The following is a 12,596-nucleotide window of genomic DNA, read 5'->3' as shown; positions in this document are numbered from 1 at the left end:
TCGGACGTATCCGCATTGCGTAATCATCACAACATTTGGCTACAAAACGAGAACACACAAAACATACTTCACACAGAGTATATTATGATTTGATTATTATTTTTTTTATTATGATTTTTCCGCAAAATAAAAATCGTCCAAATTAACACTAAACCTACTGAGCCTTAAAAGCAACTAATACATGTTCTCTTATAAAAATGACGAGATTCAATTTATTTCGATTTTGTGCGGTCCGCATTATAATACGTTCTCTCCCAAATATATTTATTTAATCATTTCCCAAGAAAGCACTTTTACAATTTCAGTAATTGTAAAATAAAAAATGGTCATTTTGACCGGCTGTGGTAGGTTTAGTGTTAATCTCAAGGCGCAGGGACATGCATGCATTACTTACAGACATGCATTACATTTCTTCATAATTTTAATGGGTTGGAAATCTGGTAACAGTATGTTTAAACTCTTTAAATATTTTCCTTGTTTTGTATTTGACCCCTTCTATATTTATCATAAATGCATAAAATCTACAGTCCAATCATGATATAAATGTTGCGCAATTAAACGCAATTTCTGACAAGTACGTTACGTCCAATGTAAGGCAACAGCACAGAGTTACGAACAACACAACGTAAATTGCACTATATTGTAACATCGTTTCGGCAGAGAAGAGATATCGATATTTCTTGAGTAAGTGGATAAGATACATGATTTTGTTGCTGTGCCCAAACCACTCAAAGATCTCGGAGATAGTTGGGTCAACCGGTGCCAGAAGTGGAACGGTGGGGGGGGGGGTTGAATCTTTATAAGCTGCTCCTGGGAGAGTGGGAAGTGGAAATTACGCGTGGTATCTCTGTGGTTAGTCAGTCTTCTCTGTAGCATAGTGGCTGCAACATCGTGCCAAGTATAATTCTCCAATCGCAAACCGGGATGGAACCTCTGTCCATATCATTGGCGGTAGTGGCCGTTTTAATGGCGGTCTACTACTACGCCTTCAGGGGCCTAAACTTCTTCAAAAAGCACGGCATCGATCATATCAAACCTGCGCCAGTTGTTGGAAACATGGCTAGATTCGTTTTCCGACAGGAGCCATTATGCGAGACAGTCAAAAAGATCTACTACCATAATCCTGAAGCAAAGTACGTCGGCCTCTACGAGTTCACCAAGCCGATCATCCTGCTGCGCGACATCGAGCTCATCAAGAGCGTCGCGATCAAGAACCTGGAGTCTTTCTCGGATCACCAACCGTTCCTCGACAAGGATCTGAACCCACTGTTCGCCGACATGCTGTTCGTTCTCGGCGGCGATGAGTGGAAGGACGTGAGGAGCCAGCTGACGCCAATGTTCACCTCCAGTAAGATCAAGGCCATGTTTCTGCTGATGAATCAGGTCGCTGCCCGTTTCGCGGCGTATCTGACCAACCTGCCAGCGGAAGAGCGAAAGCAGTTGGAGTTGAAGAACGTGTTGACGAAGTACACGAACGACGTGATCGCCAGCTGCGTGTTCGGCCTGAACGTGAACACGATCGAGGACCCGAATAATGCGATGTATGTGTACGGGAAGAGGGCGACGAACTTCACGGGGTTCCTGACGGGCATCAAGTTCTTGATGCAGAGGTACCTGACGACGCTCTCGAAGCTGCTCGGCGTCCGCTTCCTCGCGAAGGACATCGAGGACTTCTTCGAGAGAACGATACTGGACAACATGAAGTACAGGGAGGAGAACGGTATACACAGGCCGGACATGCTGCAGCATCTGCTGGATGTCCAGAAGAAGAACAAGACCGAGAAACCGTTTACCACCAGGGAAGTGGTCAGCAATGCCTTCAGCTTCTTTTTCGGAGGCTACGACAGCGTCGCGACCCAGGCCTGTATGATTCTGTACAACTTGCTGGCGCACCCTGAATGTCTGGCGAGGCTGCAGGAGGAGATCGACGAGGTGATGGAGAACACGAAGGGACAGGTGACTTACGAGGCTATCGCTGGCATGGAGTACATGGACGCCGTGGCCAACGAGGCGATGAGGCTCTATCCGGTAGTTGTCTTCCTGGACAGGATGTGCACCAAGGATTTCGAGCTACCGCCAGCGTTTCCCGGCGGCAAACCGTTCACCGTCAAAAAGGGAACGAACCTGTGGATCCCGAACCATGCGATCCAAACCGATCCCAAGTACTTCGACAATCCCGTACAGTTCGATCCTGAGCGATTCATTCAGGATGGCAAGAGGATCACGAGTTCGGGAACGTATATTCCGTTCGGCATCGGTCCGAGAATTTGCATCGGTAACAGGTTCGCGTTGACTGAGATGAAAGTGATCGTTTTCCACATTTTGGCTCGGTGCGATCTGAAGCCCTGCCCGAAAACGCAAATCCCGTTGAAACTGTTGTTCAACGTGTTCGGGAACGAAGCTAAAGATGGATACTGGTTGAACGTCGAGCCACGGAAGAATCGTAGCCAGTATGTTGATACTCTGTTGCCTAATGGCACGTGTAATGCGGGACGCGAGTAAATCGTCACGCTCGACGCTGCGGCTGTCGTTTCTGATAGCTTGTCGATAACCTCGCACTCGGTAAAAACATTGTATTGCATATATTTTTAATCTAATATGTGAACGGACGCAAGAAGCGATTCTATGTATTTTCTTTGTCGGAATACTGAAAATGTTGTCCTCTTGTTCCATTGTTTCGTCTGAATCTTATTAGGTTCTCTTCGTTGGTGCCTATCAATAAATCTAGCTTAATGAAGAACTTATTGACTTGGATCCTTTGTTCTTCTGAATTGATGTTTTGAAAGTTCGCAGTAATCGAGATAATTTTATGAAGACGTAATAATAACTGAGAAACTGTTTTATTGTCATTTGAATTAACGGGAAATATTTACTGTCAGGAGATGTGTCAGAACACATTTGCAAACTCATAGGAAGTATCAGAAAATGTTTAAAAAGCAATATGTATTGCTGCAAAATTTGTGAACGTAGACCGTGTGCGACCAGATAAAGGCTTACTAGTGAAAATAAATTAAAGTTTCTATTCGCGTTGCCATAATTCCAATTCTTGTTTATGTTCTTCTTCATGACTGATTTTATGTATAATTTTACATAACAAAATAGAAAGATAATCTGGGACAGAAAAAGAATTGTTAGAGCCTTCTTATATTATCCGATTGACAAATGAATATCGAATGTTTATTATCCAGTATCATGCTAGTGTTCCATTTTACCGTGTTAATTGCGTGTGTAATGGAGTATCATCAAAGATTTATGGTTAACAGATGTACAGTGGCTGGCTGAAATTTATTTGTCAATTGTACTACCAAATTGAACAATACGGAAACGCTGTTGCAGTCGTAAAACGATTTCTCGAGACTGTGACATCATCAGTTGACTCATACGATTCGATTAGGTTCGGTTTTACTAGATTAAGTGGCGCACAATGTTTCTCGCTGTTCGCAACACAATACTATGTTAATCTCGATAGAGGTTAATAAGAGAACTATCCATTATTCATAGTGCTCACCGTGAATGAATATATACACCACTTAATTAACGGACAGTGACTCACAGTTGCGACATAAAAACAAGCGGTTATGTCACTTTTGTTTACTTATCTTCTACTTGTCTCCTTGAGTTTCTCGAGTCATATCACCTTCTTATTTATATATTTATTTTTAGCTCTTTTCCGCGGAAAATTTTGTTACCGTGTTGGGTACATAATCTGCTCAAAGGTTACATCGTGTCATAAGCAATACGAATTTTATCAGATTTTTGGAAGGTAAAATATAAAAACATAATCAGTACCATTAGTGTTCTATGTATTGCAGTTTTCCTAATTTTCCTAGAATCTGTAAGATTGTTTATACAGATGTATCTACCAACATAGAAGACTAATGATTGTGACCGTTTTTTTTTTTTTGTGTTTCAGCGTATACAAATATACAAAAAAGAAAATTTGCATTAATTTTGGCATGACCTAATTTAATTGAACGAATGTAAGCAGAAGAATTGATTAGAATCACGTCAGTCTAAGATTGTATTAGAAAGATAAATAGACGTTAACTTACTTATTCACAGTATTACATTATTTGTATTAAACGTACGTAATGAAGATGATAATTTTTGTATTTTTGGTTTTGTATTTTTCATGTGAAAGACTGATTTGTAAACCTGTATTGATAAGATAAACTCTGATTGTATCATTTGAATGGTAGTGTTTCAAGTATTATTTCTCTTTTTAATCTGTGCAGTGATTAAAAAAATGATTCACACTGGTTACAGAACAGCGACGTACTAAAATATTTATCTCAATATTTGTCAAGGCGTTGACCTTTTTATACTTATCAGCTCTCGGCTGTAGTTGTGCAATCAATATGAAAAAAAAACATAACAATGTCAATGAACGTAATAACAAAATAGTAACAACGTAACATATTAATATGAAACAAAAATACATATTTATTTTAAACAATATTAGAAATATTAGATTTTAATAAAAAATAACAACCAAAATTTTTCTAGCAATAAAAATGATTAGGATAAATATCTACAATTAGACGAAAATAAGGTACTTTAGAGGTAATATAATTTTAGTCGATAGATTTGGAACACAATCATTCAATTACCTACCACTTTACATATTGATGCGTTGATATATGGTATATTTACTTCAAGTGTTAGCGTTATCACTGATAACGTTTACGACATGTGATCATAGTAAGTATCAACAGTCATTGACATTGGTCTTGACGTCGTTGAACGCCAGAAGGCTGTGTTTAGACTGCGAATTTTTATGCGTAATAAAATGTTTCTATCCGAATTGCAACAAACGGTAGAAATTTCTATCCCTTTGTAATAGTTTGTAAATGTTCTTTTTTCCTATTTTATATTCCACACACTCACATTTTTCATAAACGCGTAAAATAAATAAATATGTGAAAGTAAAATTCGTGATTGCTGAAAATAATGTAGATGCTAGTCCTTGATCATTTCGAAATACAATGATAAATAAAAATTTTATTGTTTATTAATTTCTTAAGTACAGTATAATTTCAACTGTGTGTACAATTGTCAATTAAAGTACTAAAAAAATTGTCAAAACAAATTGAGGGGAAATTATGGGGGAAAAAGTGTACGTTAAATGTCGGTAGGGGTGTAGTTTGGAAAAGAAACGCCTTCGTCTAATGATCTACGAAAGTAGAGTGGCCTGAAAAATCTGTTCCGAGAAAGGGTAAAAAACAAATAGACAGTAAGATCTGCTTTCCCTTCTGTCTGTCTGTTCGCACCTCTTTCCATTAACACGACAAGACAATACACAGCAGGGATCTACCCTCGCGATCTTCAGTTCATTAATTCTGGCCAAAACCCTCTCTTCATGCTCCTCCTTCGATCGCTAACCTACGTTCAACCACTCGAGCAACCCTTACCGATGGCGGTGAGTGAATTACATTAAAGGGGGTGGTTTTTATCGGGTCAACTTGCCAGATATTTCCTAGGCAACCTAAGGGATGTTCGCTCGGGGAAAAAGGGACGTTTCACAGCATCCGGAGAAATTTCAACCATAATCTACATTCGCACAGACTGATCTCGTTATTTACAATAGAATAATTGGAAAAACATTCGTCCGAATCCTTAAATAAAATTTCCTTAAAATCTGTGAAACGAAATGAGAGAGTGATTAACATTGTCAATTTATGCTTCTTTGTCCTCTTTGGTTTATTAAATAAATATGGTCAGATTTTAGCGAATTTTTGTGGTCACTGGATCAGCAATTAACATGTTAAAGACTCTAATATAAGAGATTTTGTAAAACCTTCTGAATTATTTTTGTGGAATTAATTTTATAATAAGAACTTGCTAACTAGCCTCACTTGCTTTCAGATGTATTTTGAATAAAAATTCCTACAAAAAAAGATACAGTGTTTACTCCATACAGGGTATTAAAAAAATCATTCAATTTTTATATGGTATATAGAACGCTTAGTAAAAAAGCCTTCGTAAACAAAGGTCGAAAGGTTAACCGTTTCTGAGATACAAACAGTTTTGTTTACTAACATCACGATTCATTTACTACTAGCCTTTTGATATTTACAATGATTTTTCTATACGTATGTACAGTGACTCCCACTAATATTCAATTGTTGCAAAATACAACTTTTAGTATTTTCTCAGCAATCTCTTCGACCAATTGCAATTTTTGTAAAAAATTTTGTTCACTTTATGTAGCAAACCAATTGTCCTAACTTCTTAAAAAAAATCAAAATCGTATGGTCCAATATTAACAAACTTATACGATTCTTAAAAGCGTCCGACTAATAAGTGGGAGTCACTGTATATGTCGCCAAGACTTATATGAGAAACGTCGCGGAATTATCCCCACTACCGCGAGGTATACACCGTGTGGGGCCACGAACCGAGGACTCTAGAGCTTCGCTGTCTTTCTCCTTTTTTTTACGTTCGACGTAGATCAAAGAATAGCATCTCCTTCCCGATATATGTCCCTGGCTAGATCCGTGTTTTCGACATATATCGAGTAAACACTGTATATTATCACAGCAAAATTCTCGACGCGTTACAATTGAAACCATCGCGACATGCGCAAGATTAATTTGACTATTTTATAAGTGATATAAAAAATCGTGATCGTTGCACTCTGTTGACGTCAAAGAGTGAAAACTCGCCAGACAGCACAGACGGCTCGGCCTTCGAATAGCGCAGCCGGCGATGCAATTCGCGGCCCGTAATCGTCTTTGCGAGTCAATCGGAGGAATGTCGCGGCTGATATCTGGGTCAATTGTATGAAAGCGCCTTCGCCAAAGCGATGGCGTCGCGAGTTATTCTGGGAAAACTGATTCGCCCTCGAGAACGGTCCATTCGCGGGCGCCATTCGAAACGTGGAACCTGCCGGAGAGCAGCCCGAGCCGCTCATTAAGGCAACATTCACAAGGTCGTATCACGTCTTTGACACCGGCCGATCACGTACCGGAATACATTATACGACTGTTATACATTGCGCAACGCCGCGCTACGTGCCAGTCATGTAGAGAAGGTCCGATCCATTCAGGAGATTGTAATTGAGATGGACGCGTAACAGGCGTCCATTACTGCCGTCGGGACCCGGGAAATGGTAATTCTTTCCTCTCTCTCTCTCTCTCCCTCTCTCGCTCTCTCCCTCGCTTTGCATCTACCCCCGAACATTTTTATTTTTTTGCGTTTCTACTTTCGTCCTGGCTGCGGTTTGCGTTGAACGACCGCCGCCTGTCGCTGATTTTTCGAGTAGCTTCGATTATCCCCACCCCCTCGACGCGCCGACTCCAGCTCGGCCTCGCGAAACGTTTATTGGCTGCAGGAGTAAGTTCTTTCCGATTAACCTGACGTCACAGGCAAGTTCAGTGCCAGGCCGATGCCCACCAACGTCAGAGACGATCAAAACATCTCGTTTAACGCATTGACTGCCATGTCACCCATATATGGGTGACGGAATGATTTGGCCAGGTTTTAAAATGAATTTTTACGTGAATATATTCATTGTACCAAATTTGATTAGGATCTGTAAAACACAACAAATTTGGAGGACTGCTCGATATCACACATTTAACTTTTTCAATTTTTATTTCATGAAATAACTTACTTTGATTTTATGGAGTTTTCGAGGTTTCTAGTTTGGCAAAGTGTTAATCCTCGGACAACGGACTATGTGTATAACTGTGCAAGGTCGACCCGGGACTTTCACCTCTTCGAACGTTTCCGTTAATTGTAATAATATGAACAAATGGTATAAGAGTGTCCCATTTGACGTGAAAATATCTCAATTAAAACTTTGTTTCTTACTCTTTGTCTAGGTGGACGTCTAAGCTACATTTTGAATGGACGACTTTGAGTGACCTTGGAAGATGAAAGTGTTGTAGGTCAGTAAAGTCGTATCGGGACAGGCCACACGGTCACCTAAATAAAAACATACAGTTCACAGGGTGACCTTGAGATCCTCGAAATACCTTCACCTGTACAAAACATGTTTGCGTTAAAATATTTCCCCCTTTATATCGTGCAAATTTGGACATAGCATTTTTTTCTTAATATTACTAATAACGGAAATATTCGAGTTGGCCAATGTCACACTGTATATTCGATGACGTTTAGGACCATTTACTGGATTGTTTAGCAATGATTTAAAATATATTTTTAAAACTGCAGCTGCTGTTCATTTAATTAATTCAGCAGAAACTAAGTAATAGAAGGGCGATTTTCCTATTTTGGGTCAAAATAGACCCGGAACTTTAGACTGTGGATTTTATGCAATTTACGAGAAGAATTTAGCTTCAGATTATGTTAAACCATTTTAATTTCTCAATCAATCATTTTCACTTGAACTGAGCACTCGTTGTATTATATATTTCATATCGTCACTAAAATAGAATATAAGATAAAGTATTGTTTTCGTGTACGCTCCGTTAATATTTAATCGCTAGTCTTATCAAACCAATTATTGCGTGCACAGTTATTCCCAGAATTACTACCGGTGAAAAAGAGTTACATTTTTAGTTAAACAATCTACGTCAAAATGATATTTTTACGATGGATAAATTGTATTTTAGTGCATCTCGAACAGAAGTTTAACGTATTAAATTCATGTACAGGAAAATTAAATCGGTTATCGTGTCGACAAATATTTCTTTTGAAAAAGCAATCAAGTAAACACAATTTTTTCTAAACATACACTGCGCGAAAGTTGTTCGAGATGATGCACATCAAAATATTTAGCGTCGGTGTAATTGCAAATATCAACTGAAAAGTGTTTCAAGGATTGAAAAGGAAATAGCACACTATTAATTTTACATTTGATTATATTAATAGCTCTCTCGTTCTGAGTGCCACAGATCGAAATTGAAAAGCAAAAAATTCGACGAATTTTTATCTCCTCCCTCCTCACCCCCTCCGATTCATCAAATTCATCTTTCTACGTCATCATACCAAGTAAAACGAGTTATCAACACTTACCTTGTGTATATTTTTAAATTGCCACGTGTAGGTCAGTAAGTGACGTCATGGCTCCCAGAATGTACAAATTTATCTTACTGACGTGAATCTCCAAACCTATATATACCCGAACCTGCGTCCTGGAAACGAAGTATTGTAATCGACAAAAATGAATGTCATCACAATTATGAAGTGTATTTACATAATTTCACATTAAATTCGATAAAATCCCTTCAACTTAAGCATTACAAAATATAATGAAAAAATGAAACAGTAGAATTGCTTTAAAGATTCACGGTTCGAATTCAGCAGAATCATTGAATCACTTAAATTGAATACGCTGTGGGTGACGAAATTATTACAATTCTTTTGTACAAACCGACAAGTTTACATTAAAGTACTAGCTGCGTCAAATTTTTCTTACATTTATAAAGTATTGCATGGAGTATTAAAATGCAAATGCACATTTGACAACATCATAAGCAACATTATCTGTCACATGAGTAATAAATATATTTTCAAATATATTTAAAATTTTCTAACATTATTCTACACAGAAAGAAATTCCTGAGTGCTTTCACAAATTTTCAATTGCCTTTAAAAAACTATTAAACAAAGAAAGAAATTCCTAAGTGGCTTCCTTTCGAAAAAGTCCGTAGTCTAATCACCCACTGTGCCATATTAATGTACATGTCACTGATCACTAGCCAATAACAAATGACAATCTCCGAGAACACGCTGACAAATCAGCGCGCGATAATAATTAATCTAGAGGTGTATAAAAATACGAAAAAAATCATGTAAAAATCTCCAAACAATTTCTCTAACGAGTAGCACTGCCATTGCTGACAGAATTGACGAGGACAGGTGGAGCGACCTTCCTGGGCTCGATATCGAACCAGAACCCGTCCTTAGCGGTCATTTGGAATCCTTTTTTGCTCAGCTCCATCGGGATAGTGGTTTTAGCGTTAGGCTTCAGGTTGCATCGAGCGAAAACGTGGAACAGAAGAACCTTGGCTTCCAAAAGCGCAAACCTGTTGCCGATACACATCCTTGGCCCCAAGCCGAAGCTCAAGAACAATCCCGAGTTAAGAATCTTCTTCGGGTCGTCAAGAAAACGTTCCGGGATAAACTTCTGGGGCTCCTCAAAATACTGAGAATCGTAGTGGACACCGTAGATCGGGATCCAAAGGAATTGATCCTTCTGCACGACGTGCGGCTTCAGTCCGGGCATGGCTGGTGGTAATTCGAACGATTTCGTGCAGGCTCTGTCGACGGCAACTATGACAGGATACATCCTGAGGGCCTCGTTTATGATCGCGTCGAGATACTTCATGTCGTTGATCGCCTCGTAGGACACCTCTCCATTGTTCGCCTCTAGAACCTCGTCGATCTCCTCGTGCAGCCTCTTCTGGATCTCCGGGTTCACGCCAACCTCGTACGCGGCGAAGCACATCAAGGTCGAGGTACTCTCGAACCCGCCGAAGAAGAAGACGAACGCCTGCGCGGTCATGTCCTCTATCGTGAGCTCTTTGCCTGGACCCATCTTCCCCCTGGTCTCCATCATCAGCTGAATCATGTCGGGCCTCACGATACCCTGCTCGTCCCTGGTCTTGATGGTGGTCGCAACCAATTCCTTGAAGAAATCGCCGATCACCGGGTCGATCAGAGATATACCAAGCAGTTTGCAAACACCAGGAGCGCTGCGCACCAGGAAGAACTTGAACGACTGCCACCTGCCGAAGCTGGTGGCTTCCCTGCCATACACGTAGAACTTGTTGTTACGGTCGGCCATGGAGTCCACGTTGACACCGAAAGCACAGGTGGCGATCACGTCGTTCGTGTACCTGGTGAACGCGTCCTTCAGCTCCAGGGATTGACCTTCCTTCGCCAAGCTAGCTAAGAATTGCCCGTATCTGGCCGCGCACTCGCACATCAGCTTGAACATCGCCTTCATCTTGCTGGAGGTGAACGCGGGGCTCAGCAGGTTCCTCACTTCCTTCCATCGTTCCCCGCGCAGGCCGAATAGGTTCTTGCTGAAGAGGGGCTCCGAGGAGTCTGCCTGGAGGGATCTGTGGTCCTGGAAGTGCTCGAAGTTCTTCACGGTGACGGACTTGATCAGCTCCGGGTCTCGGATCATGATCATCGGCGTCAGAAAGTCGAAGAAGCCGATGTACTGCGCGTCGGGATGCGTTTTGTAGAGGTCATTGACCTGCGCTGCGAACGTCGTCCGTTGCAATATCGCCTTCCATAGGCTGCCGACGATTGGGTAGGACTTCACTTCCGGTATTCCCCTCTCGCGGAAGAAACTGTTTACACCTTTCAGGTAGTAGTATAGCGCCGCGATCACGGCGATCAACGCCACGGTCACCGACCACTCCAACATGGCCGTTCCGGTTCACACGACTGGCCGTACAATCTTGTCACTGACTATCACTGTTTTCACGCGGTCACTGTTTCGCTGGAACCGGTCTTATCAAATCACGGCCACCCGTCGTGTTTACAGCTAGTTGGGAAACCTGATCGCGGATCGCGTTTACGCTGTTGCCCTCGAGCAAGGAATCCTCCGGCGCCGATCTCTCTACCGTGCACCGAGCAGTGCAACTGGCATCAATCATCCGCTTCGCGCGTCTTTTATCTCGTTTCCCCCGAAAATTCTATGCGTCCTGTCTATGTGTTGCGTGCCGCGGCTTGCGAAACTACGCGCGAGCATGTTGTTGGCGGCTTCGTTTCCTCCCACTTTGATAGCGACAGCTATCGCACTTAGGCGTGTCTCGAATACTCGCGAGCGTTTGCTTCTTTGTTGTTGACGGTCGCGGGAAATCCTGCCCGATTTCAGAATAAATCGCGAGCGGTTATGCTAGGTTCAAGACGATGTTGCTGGTTCATATTTATTCTAGAAACTGACAAATTCGAGAAAAGTTGAAATCTTGCGGTTCGTGTTATCTAGAAATGGACCGTATATTTTGAAAGTGGTGCGAGTCCATTTTTTGTTGATAAGAAGATACAAATATACGAATTATGTGACTGCTCATTTCTTTTTTTTTTTTAATTGACTTACACCACTTTCAAAATAAACGGTCCAAACAAAGACGTACTGGTGTCTTCGACACGATGTGCGCAGAAATGCACTTATGGTGCGTTTGCACTTTGCATTTTAATATTGTTTGTCATAGAATTAGTGCCACTGAATAACAATTTGTTAATGCCGAAATTAACTAGGTTACTGCGGAGGTTTATACAATTTTCGATTTTTGTAGCCAAAATTAAATAAATAAAAATCGTACTAAGTTCTGTCGATTTTTATATTCTAACATTTTTTTAACGTTTTCAGAAGCCGTGAATGCATGAACATCCGCAGTCTACTCATTATCAAATGACTAACAATTGCTATTACGTAATAAAAGCAGATTGCTTCTATGAACAAGATAAGTGAAACATGTGTGAAATGCATAAACTTCACGTGGCGGACAACGTGTTACTTTGCGTACATTAGCAAATAACTTCCACAATGTAAATTTTTCACTTGGGACGTGTTAGAGAGTACTTCTTTCGTGAATAGTATACTTTACATAACTATATTTCTTCATATAAGTATATACGTTACTGCATAAATATTTTCATGCATTTGTGTA

The 12,596-nt window shown here is 40.6% G+C and overlaps 2 pseudogenes; one reads left to right on the top strand and one right to left on the bottom strand.

The window, feature by feature from the left end:
• Positions 1-834: 834 nt before the first annotated feature.
• On the top strand, positions 835-4,193 carry LOC143358900 (cytochrome P450 9e2 pseudogene; annotated as a pseudogene).
• A 4,944-nt stretch (positions 4,194-9,137) lies between these two features.
• LOC143358909 (cytochrome P450 9e2 pseudogene) lies at positions 9,138-11,573 on the bottom strand (annotated as a pseudogene).
• Between the last annotated feature and the right edge of the window lie 1,023 nt (positions 11,574-12,596).

This window comes from Halictus rubicundus, chromosome 1 (assembly GCF_050948215.1).
Source record: "Halictus rubicundus isolate RS-2024b chromosome 1, iyHalRubi1_principal, whole genome shotgun sequence".
Classification (NCBI taxonomy): domain Eukaryota; kingdom Metazoa; phylum Arthropoda; class Insecta; order Hymenoptera; family Halictidae; genus Halictus; species Halictus rubicundus.
The sequence above is the reverse complement of the archived record's forward strand: the minus strand, read 5'-3'. Positions and strand labels throughout refer to the sequence as shown.